This window comes from Macadamia integrifolia, unplaced genomic scaffold (genome assembly GCF_013358625.1).
Source record: "Macadamia integrifolia cultivar HAES 741 unplaced genomic scaffold, SCU_Mint_v3 scaffold2900, whole genome shotgun sequence".
Classification (NCBI taxonomy): Eukaryota; Viridiplantae; Streptophyta; class Magnoliopsida; order Proteales; family Proteaceae; genus Macadamia; species Macadamia integrifolia.
The window spans coordinates 8,168-17,500 of record NW_024869043.1 but is presented as its reverse complement, the minus strand read 5'-3'; positions in this window follow the sequence as shown (position 1 = coordinate 17,500).

The following is a 9,333-nucleotide window of genomic DNA, read 5'->3' as shown; positions in this document are numbered from 1 at the left end:
CAATTGCAATGATCTATCCCCATCACGATGAAATTTTGAAAGATTACCCGGGCCCGTCGGCCAAGGCTATAGACTCGTTGAATACATCAGTGTAGCGCGCGTGAGGCCCAGAACATCTAAGGGCATCACAGACCTGTTATTGCCTCAAACTTCCGTGGCCTAAACGGCCATAGTCCCTCTAAGAAGCTGGCCGTGGAGGGTCACCTCCACATAGCTAGTTAGCAGGCTGAGGTCTCGTTCGTTAACGGAATTAACCAGACAAATCGGTCCACCAACTAAGAACGGCCATGCACCACCACCCATAGAATCAAGAAAGAGCTCTCAGTCTGTCAATCCTTACTATGTCTGGACCTAGTAAGTTTCCCCGTGTTGAGTCAAATTAAGCCGCAGTGTCACGGCCTTAGACCTTTTTAAGCAACCGCGCCGGCACTTAGCACTCCCACTGGCACTATGTCAGCCTAACCACCCTCCTTAAGAGATTTGGGAAGAGAAATGTGAACACAAGAGTGAGTTTGAGAAGAATAAACTTGTATTGCACTAAAGAACTCTTAAGTACAAGGCTTGAGAACTCACTTGCTTGGTGCCTTGGCTAAATGAGGGCACCTCTATTTATAGGCACTCCTAGTTACAATGAATGGCTAAGATATGTACATGTGTCTTACATCCAACGGTTGGGGAGGAAACTAGAAGCTTCCCACCTCCTTAGTGGAGAACTCTAGAAACCTCCCATAATATTTCCTTATAAAATATCTAGAGTTCCACACTTTGGTAGAAATCTCTAGAAACTGGGCCTTACTAAGCCATTGGGCTTGGCTTATGGGCCTTCATTGGGCAGGCTATGACACTCTCCCCCTCTTAAGTCGGCGACGTCCTCATCGCACCTTCTTCGTAGAATCTTTGTATGTGTTCTTGGAACTGCCATAAAGAGTCAGCGGGTTCCCAACTTGCCTCGCTCTCTGGTACCCCCTTCCACTTGACTAAGTACTCCCTACTAGGAGGTACACCTCACCTTCGGACAATTCGGTCAACGATCAGGTATTCTGCCTCCTTGTCGTAGGAGGTGGTGATAGCCATTGGTGCTCTTGTTGAGGTTCCACGACTTGGGTCTTCCTTGTCTCCATGGTATGGCTTCAATAGGCTTGTATGGAAGACTGGATGGATCTTGAGCTTAGGAGGTAGGCTTACCTCATAGGATACTTTGCCCACCTTCTTGGTGATCTCGAACGGGCCTTCATATCGGTGCACCAGCCCCTTATGTACCTGCCTTAGGGACTTGAATTGTTGGGGTAGAAGCTTCACAAGTACCAAGTCCCCTACCTTGAAATTTTCTGGTTGCCTCCCTTTGTCAGCCCATTTCTTCATCTTCTTAGTGGCCTTGTCTAAGTATGACTTAGCCACATCTAGCCTTGCTTGCCAATCCTTGGAAACCTTAAACACCGAAGGGCTCTTCCCCATGTAGCCAGTCATCACCATGTTTGGCGTTAAGGGTTGTTGTCCCGTGGCAATCTCAAATGGACTTTGGTTCGTGGCCTCACTTCGTTGGAGGTTGTAAGAGAACTGAGCCACATCAAGTAACTTGGCCCAGTCATGTTAGTTAGTATTCACGAAGTGCCTCAAGTAGAGCTCCAGCAAGCTGTTAATGTGCTCTGTTTGCCCATCGGTCTGGGGATGGAAGCTTATTGAGAAGTGTAGTGACGATCCCAACAACTTGAATAGCTCCGTCCAGAACCTCCCCGTGAAGCGAGGGTCTCAATCACTTATTATGGATTGTGGCACACCCCAATGTTTGACAATGTGCTTTAGAAATAGTCTTGCCACTTCTTCCGCCGTACAATCCCTTGGTGCCGCCACGAATGTGCCATATTTGGAAAATCTGTCAACCACCACCATTATTGATCCATACCCTTCGAACTTGGGTAGGGCACTGATGAAGTCCATAGAGACACTCTCCTATGGTCTTTCTGGTATGGGAAGTGGCTCCAGTAGTCCCCTGGGTGGTTGTTGCTCTACCTTATCTTGTTGGCATACAAGACAAGTTCTCACATAGGCCTCTATGTCATCCCGCATCTGAGGCCAATAGTAGGCCGCTTCCAGTAATGCCCGCATGCGCCTTTGTCCTGGGTGGCCAGCCCATTTAGTGTCGTGGCATTCATGAATGAGGTTCCTCCGTAGGTTACTCCACTTAGGTACGTAGAGTCTCCTCTTCTTAGCATAGAGCAAGCCATTTTGCTCCCAAAATCTTCGTGTCTTGCCCTCCCGTGTAAAAGCAAGTAAGCTCTTAGCCATAGGATCATGTTGGAGGCCCTCTTTAATCAACTCTAGAAGTTCCCCCTCCGGTTGGCTAAGAGAAGCTAACTCCACCTTTCTACTAAGCGCATCAGCCACCTCGTTGGCCTTACCTAGCTTGTATTCGAAGACGAAGTCAAACTCTGCCAAGAAGTCTTACCATCTAGCTTGCTTAGGACTCAACTTCTTTTGGGTTTGAAAGTAGCTAGTGGCAACGTTATCCATCTTCACCACAAACTGTGACCCAAGTAGGTAGTGTCACCACGTCCTTAGGCAATGCACCACCGAGGTCATCTTCTTCTCATGGACTGTGTAGTGCTGCTCTGTCTCATTCAACTTACGGCTCTCATAGGCAATAGGGTACCTTTCTTGCATCAACACCCCACCGATAGCAAAGTCAGATGCATCTGTGTGCACCTCAAATGGTTTGCCATAATCGGGTAGGGCAAGCACTGGTTCCCCCATGACAACCTTCTTTAAGTCCTCAAAGGCCTCTTTGCATGTGTCTGACCATAACCATGGTCGATTCTTCTTTAGTAAGTCTGTAAGTGGAGCTGCCCTTCTTGAGTGACCTTGAATGAACCGTCGATAATAGTTAACTAAGCCAAGGAAAGACCTTAGCTCAGTCACTTTAGTTGGTGCCTCCCATTCTTGAATAGCCTGCACCTTGCTCTCGTCCATTTGTAGGGTTCCACCTCTAATCTTGTGACCAAGGAACATCACTTCCTCTTGTGCAAATGCACATTTCTCCTTCTTGACATAGAGTTGATTGTCCCTTAATTCCTTGAATACGATCTTCAAGTGCTGAACGTGCTCCTCCAATGTGTTGCTATAGACGACGATGTCATCTAAGTACACCACCATGAACTTATCGAGGTAGGGGTGGAAGATCTTGTTCATAAGGGTGCAAAATGTAGCTGGGGCATTCGTGAGTCTGAACGGCATCACCAAGAACTCGTATGAGCCATATCGCATTACGCATGTTGTCTTTGGCTCATCACCTTCTGCAATGCAGACTTGGTAGTACCCCGATCGTAAGTCTAACTTGGTGAAGTACCTTGCCCCACCAAGTCTATCAAATAGATCTACTATCAAAGGAATGGGATACTTATTCTTGATTGTTACCTTGTTCAACGCCCTGTAGTCGATGCATAATCGAAGCGATCCATTATGCTTCCGTTGAAAAAGAACCGGGGCACTGTAGGGAGCTTTAGAAGGGCGAATGAATCCCGCATCCAATAATTCCTTAAGTTGCTTCCTTAGCTCCTCCAACTCTAGCGGTGACATTCTATATGGTGCCATTGCTAGTGGCTTGGCGCCTGGATCCAACTCAATGGAATGATCCACCTCCCTCCTAGGTGGAAGCCTCTTGGGCAACTCGTTTGGCATCACATCCTCGAACTCTTCGAGGACCTTCTCGATTGGCTTAGGTAGCACCTTAGTTGGACTGTCTTCCTTAGGCTCTGAGAGTGCTGCCAAGTATGTTGTCTCCCCCTTCTTAACTCCTTTCTCGAGCTGTATAGCCGAAAGAAGTTTTGGGCCGTCCTTGGTCCCATGTATAGTTGGGACCATGCATGGAGCTCCTTCCTCCATAATGCAAACCGTGCTGATAAATGGCATGGGTATGGCCTTAACCCTTCGTAAGAAATCCATGCCAAGCACTACTTGAAAATCATCCATGGGCACTATCGACAAGTCAACTGTGCCCTTCCAGGTCCCGATGTTTAACTCGACCCCTCGAGCAACACCATGTATGGGACGGGCCTGGGAGTTGACGGCTTTAAGCCATCCTCCCTCCTTAATCCCTTTAAGTCCAAGTCTCTTCGCCTCTTCTATTGAGACGAAGTTGTGCATAGCACCTGTGTCTATCATGGCACGAGTGGGCTTACCTTTGACATGCACCTCCACGTACATTAGCCCTTTTTGTGAGGTTGTGGCCTTGATCTCTGTCTTAGCCTTGATGGCACTTAGTTGTTGTAGGGACTCCATATGCACCTCATCGTCTTCTTTCTCCTCGAGTAGGGCATTAAGAACCTTTCTCTTGGGGCAATCCCTGGCCCAATGGGGACCATCACATAAGAAACACTTATCCTTGGGCGTGAACTTGTCCCTTTTGTCTTGCTTGAGCCTACCCTCCTTGTTTGAAGATGGTTTACTGCTACCTTCCTTGGGAGGGTATGTCTTAGGCCCCTTCTCTCCCCCACCTTTCCCATTAGTACCCTTCTTGGCCTTAGAATTGTCATCTCTCCTAAACTCTACCAATGACTCTACCGCTGTGATGGCTGAGGCAAGGTTCTGCACACCTCGGCGTTGTAGTTCTTGTGCAGCCCAGCCTTGGAGGCCATCCATGAAGTTGAATAGGAGTTCCTCCTCGGTCATACTCGGGTTTGAGCATTAGGGTAGAGAATTCCTTCACATAGTCCCTAATAGAACCTGTGTGTTTAAGCCTTTTAAGGCTCTTCCTAGCCAAGAAGGTGGCATTCTCGGGGTAGAAGTGTTTCTTTAACTCAGTTTTGAAATCATCCCAAGTGTCTATGGTGCACGCACTTCTCTCTATATCGGCATGCTTTCTACGCCACCATAGAGTTGCATCATCAGTGAGGTAGAGAGTAGCGGTCCATACCTTTGATGCTTCATCATTAAGTGCCATTGCCTCGAAGTACCTCTCCATGTGCCATAAAAGGTTGTCGATTTCTCGTGCATCTCTCTTCCCAGGGAATGGCTTGGGCTTTGGCACCTCCATCCTAGGCACTTCTCGTGAGGTAGTAGCTCCCCCGGCCACTACCCTCTTACATAAAGCCCAATCCTCACATACCTGAGCAACACAAGCTTCTATCTTGGCCAACGCCTCCCGCATTTGATCCTTGAAGGTGGACCAGGTCAACCGTGTAATCAGACCGGGTTTAAGAAGTAGGGTATTACATTTACCCCCCTTCTAAAAAGATTCATCCTCGAAATTGCGTACCTGGTTGATCAAAAATATGAGGGTACTTGGCTTGCATTTCATCCTCTTTCTTCCAAGACGCTTCTTCAAGTGAATGATTAGCCCATCGCACCTTTACATAGGAAATGGAGCGGTTGCGAAGGATTTTCACCTTTCGATCCAAAATTTCAGCTGGCTGTTCTGTATAGGTCATGTCAGCTTCAAGGTATTCTGGCTCCATGGGTAATACATGAGAGGGATCATGAATGTATCGCTTCAGCATGGATACATGGAATACATTATGGACATCCCCAAGCGAAGGTGGCAGAGCTAGCATGTAGGCTACTGAGCCAACCTGGGCTGAGATCTCGAATGGTCCAATGTATCTTGGGCTCAACTTCCCCTTTCTGTGAAACCTTTGTAACCCTTTAGAAGGAGAGATCTTGAGAAATACCTTTTCTCCTGGCTGAAATTCGATGTCTTTTCTGCGGGTGTCCGCATATCTCTTTTGACAGGACTGAGCTACTTTAATCCGTTCTTGAATAACGTCGACTTTTTCACAAGTCATCTTTATCATCTCAGGTCCTAACATTCGACGTTCGCCTACCTCATCCCAATACAAAGGAGTTCTGCACTTCCTACCATATAATGCCTCAAACGGAGCCATCCCAATTGTAGCTTGGTAACTGTTGTTATGGGCAAACTCCATAAGAGGTATATATTCTTCCCGACTGCCACTCATCTCCATTGTACATGCCCTGAGCATGTCCTCTAATATCTGTATGGTTCGCTCCGACTGACCATCCGTCTGTGGGTGGAAGGCAGTACTCAAATTCAATTGTGATCCCAAGGCACGCTGTAAGCTTTTCCATAATCTGGAAGTGAACCTTGGGTCCCTATCTGATACAATGCTCACTGGCACTCCATGTAAGCGCACTATGTTGTCCATGTAAAGTTGTGCCAGTTTGGCCATAGAGAACTTGGTCTTGATGGGAATGAAATGAGCAGTCTTGGTAAGCTGATCAACGATCACCCATATCGCGTCCATTCCCTTAGGTGTATATGGTAGTCCAGTGACGAAGTCCATTGTAATCCTCTCCCACTTCCATTCTGGTCCTAGGAGTAGCTGAAGAGTACCATAAGGTCGATGCCTCGCAGCTTTTACTTTTTGGCATGTGAGACAAGTCGCCACATACAGAGCTATTGTGACTTTCATGCTTGGCCACCAGTAATTTTGTTTGAGGTCTTTGTACATCTTTGTACTTCCTGGGTGAAGTGAGTACTCGGAGCTATGTGCTTCTCGCACTATCTTATCTTGTATATCCAAATCATCGGGTACACACAATCTGCCTCGAAACATCAATGCCCCATCACTGGCTAACACAAAATCTGGGTCGTTCATTGTTTGATCTTGAACCTTAACTCTGATCCGCTGCAATTCAAGATCCAAAGGTTGTTTCATTATTACCTCTTGCCTAATAGCCGGATGCACCTGTAGAGCCGTCAAGGATATAGTCAACCATTTAAGGTTTTCTGGTTGACGGTCCAATTCTAAGGTTGCTCCTTCATACAAGAGGGCTTCATCCATTAGCATCGTCTCTTGCACGAGTGGTGGGCTGACTACTAAGCATGAGAGTGACACAGTCTGTGCCTTCTAACTCAACACATCTGCCACTACATTTGCCTTGCTGGGATGATACTGAATGTCCCAGTCATAATCCTTCATGAGCTCAAGCCATCTCCTCTGTCTCATGTTCAAATCCTTCTGGGTGAAAAAGTACTTCAGACTTTTGTGATCACTGTATATCTCACACTTCTCCCCATCCAAATAATGTCACCAAATCTTAAGGGCAAAAATGACTGCAGCTAGTTCTAAGTCATGAGTGGGGTAGTTCTTCTCACACTCCTTTAGTTGTCGGGATGAATACGCTATTACCTTGCCGCGTTGCATGAGAACGCAACCCAAACCAACTTTGGAAGCATCAGTGTAGACTGTCATTCCACCTGTGCCTTCAGGGATGGTCAACACAGGGGCCGACACTAACCTCTTCTTCAATTCCTGGAAACTCTTCTCAGATTCCTCTGCCCAGTCGAATTTCACACCCTTTTTGGTTAATTTAGTCATTGGTGCTGAGATTCGGGCGAAATTCTCGATGAAACGCCGGTAGTATCCAGCCAAACCCAAGAAGCTTCTAATTTCAGTGACATTCTTAGGGCTTTCCCATTCCACTACTACTTTCACCTTATCAGGATCTACTTCGATTCCTGCCTTAGACACTACGTGCCCCAGGAATCCAACTTGTTCAAGCCAGAATTCACATTTGCTGTACTTGGCAAACAACTGTTGTTATCTCAACCTCTGTAACACCATTCTCAAGTGTTGAGTGTGCTCCTCTTCGGTCTTGGAGTAGATCAAGATGTCGTCAATAAAAAAAATTACCCATTTATTGAGCACATCCTGAAATACTCGATTCATTAGATCCATGAATGCTGTCGGTGCATTGGTTAACCCGAAAGATAACACTAGGAACTCATAGTGACCATACCGAGTCCTAAATGCTGTCTTGGGTATGTCACTGCTCTTTATCTTGAGCTGATAATAGCCTGACCGAAGGTCTATCTTTGAAAATACCCTGGCTCCCTGCAACTGGTAAAATAAATCATCAATACGTGGCAATGGATACCGGTTCTTAATGGTTAGCTTATTTAATTCCCAATAATCGATGCACATACGCAAGCTGCCATCTTTCTTCTTAACAAACAACACTGGGGCACCCCAAGGTGAAACACTTGGGCGAATAAACCCCTTTTCCAATAGTTCCTGCAACTACATCTGCAACTCCTTCAATTCAGCTGGCGCCATCCTGTATGGAGCCTTAGATACTGGAGCTGCTCCAGGAGTCAAATCTATGGCAAACTCCAACTCTCTATCAGGTGGTAAATGCATCAGATCATCTGGGAAAATGTCGGGAAACTTTTTGACCACCTTTACCTCTTCTAGAGGTGTAATCCTTGCATCAACATCAAGTACCGATGCCAAGTAGCCCTGACAACCGTCTTCCAACAACTTTACCGCTTGAAGAGTGGAGACAAGGACCTTCCTCACCCGTTTCATTTTATCTGCTCGGTATACCAATTCTTTCCTTTCGTCATCTGTCACCCTAATCAGCTTTTCAGCACACATCACATTAGCTCAATGAGCCGACAACCAATCCATACCCAGTATAACATCGAAATTCCGCATATTGAACTTAATGAGTTGTGCATCAAAATTCTTTCCACTAATTTCCATTGGGCACGGCCCATATACCTCCTTCAGCTGTGTAACTTTACCCGTAGGCATACTAACAATCATTCCGTGATCCAGGATCCTGGGTGACATTCCAAGTTTCTCTGCAAATCTCGTAGATGCGAATGAATGAGTAGCTCCTGAATCGAATAAAACATAGGCTGGTATGCCTGATATGGGTAGGATACCTAGTGTAACAATGCATATAATTTCAGCAGGTCATCGATATTTAACATAATGAATTTCTTAATTTAAAATGTACCTACTACTACTTCTGTACTGGCCTCATCTTCCTCGGCTGATAGAGCATACATCCTTCCCTGCGGTTGATTCCCCCGAGCTAAGGGAGGTCGGTACGCAGAGGGCTGACTGGAGGGTAAGGCTGGTCTGACCCGACAGTCTTTTGCATAATGCCCATATGAATGGCAGTTAAAGCAACGAATCTGAGATGTCATAACTGGGGCGGGGCTCCCTCTGCACTTGACCCGTTGCAGATGGAGGTCAAGGTGGCATTGAAGCTGTAGGTGTTGCACTAGTGTTTGGGTGAAAAGCTGTGGAGCCCGAACCACCAGCTAGTCTAGGAGGGTAGCTAGATGGCCTATAGGGCTGCCTATACATAGGCCCAGAACTGTACGATCTGCGGTATGCCTTGGAGGAGTTCCCCATATACGGAAATGGGTTTGTTCTTTTCCACAGTCCAGGGGTGAGGGACTATTCTCCCTTTTGCTTATCCTCCATGGTCTTGGCCTTCTGCACAATCTGGCCATAGTCAGTCAAATCCAAGACCTCAAGTACAGACCCAATGGATGCTTTTAGGCCCTTTAGGAATCTTGCT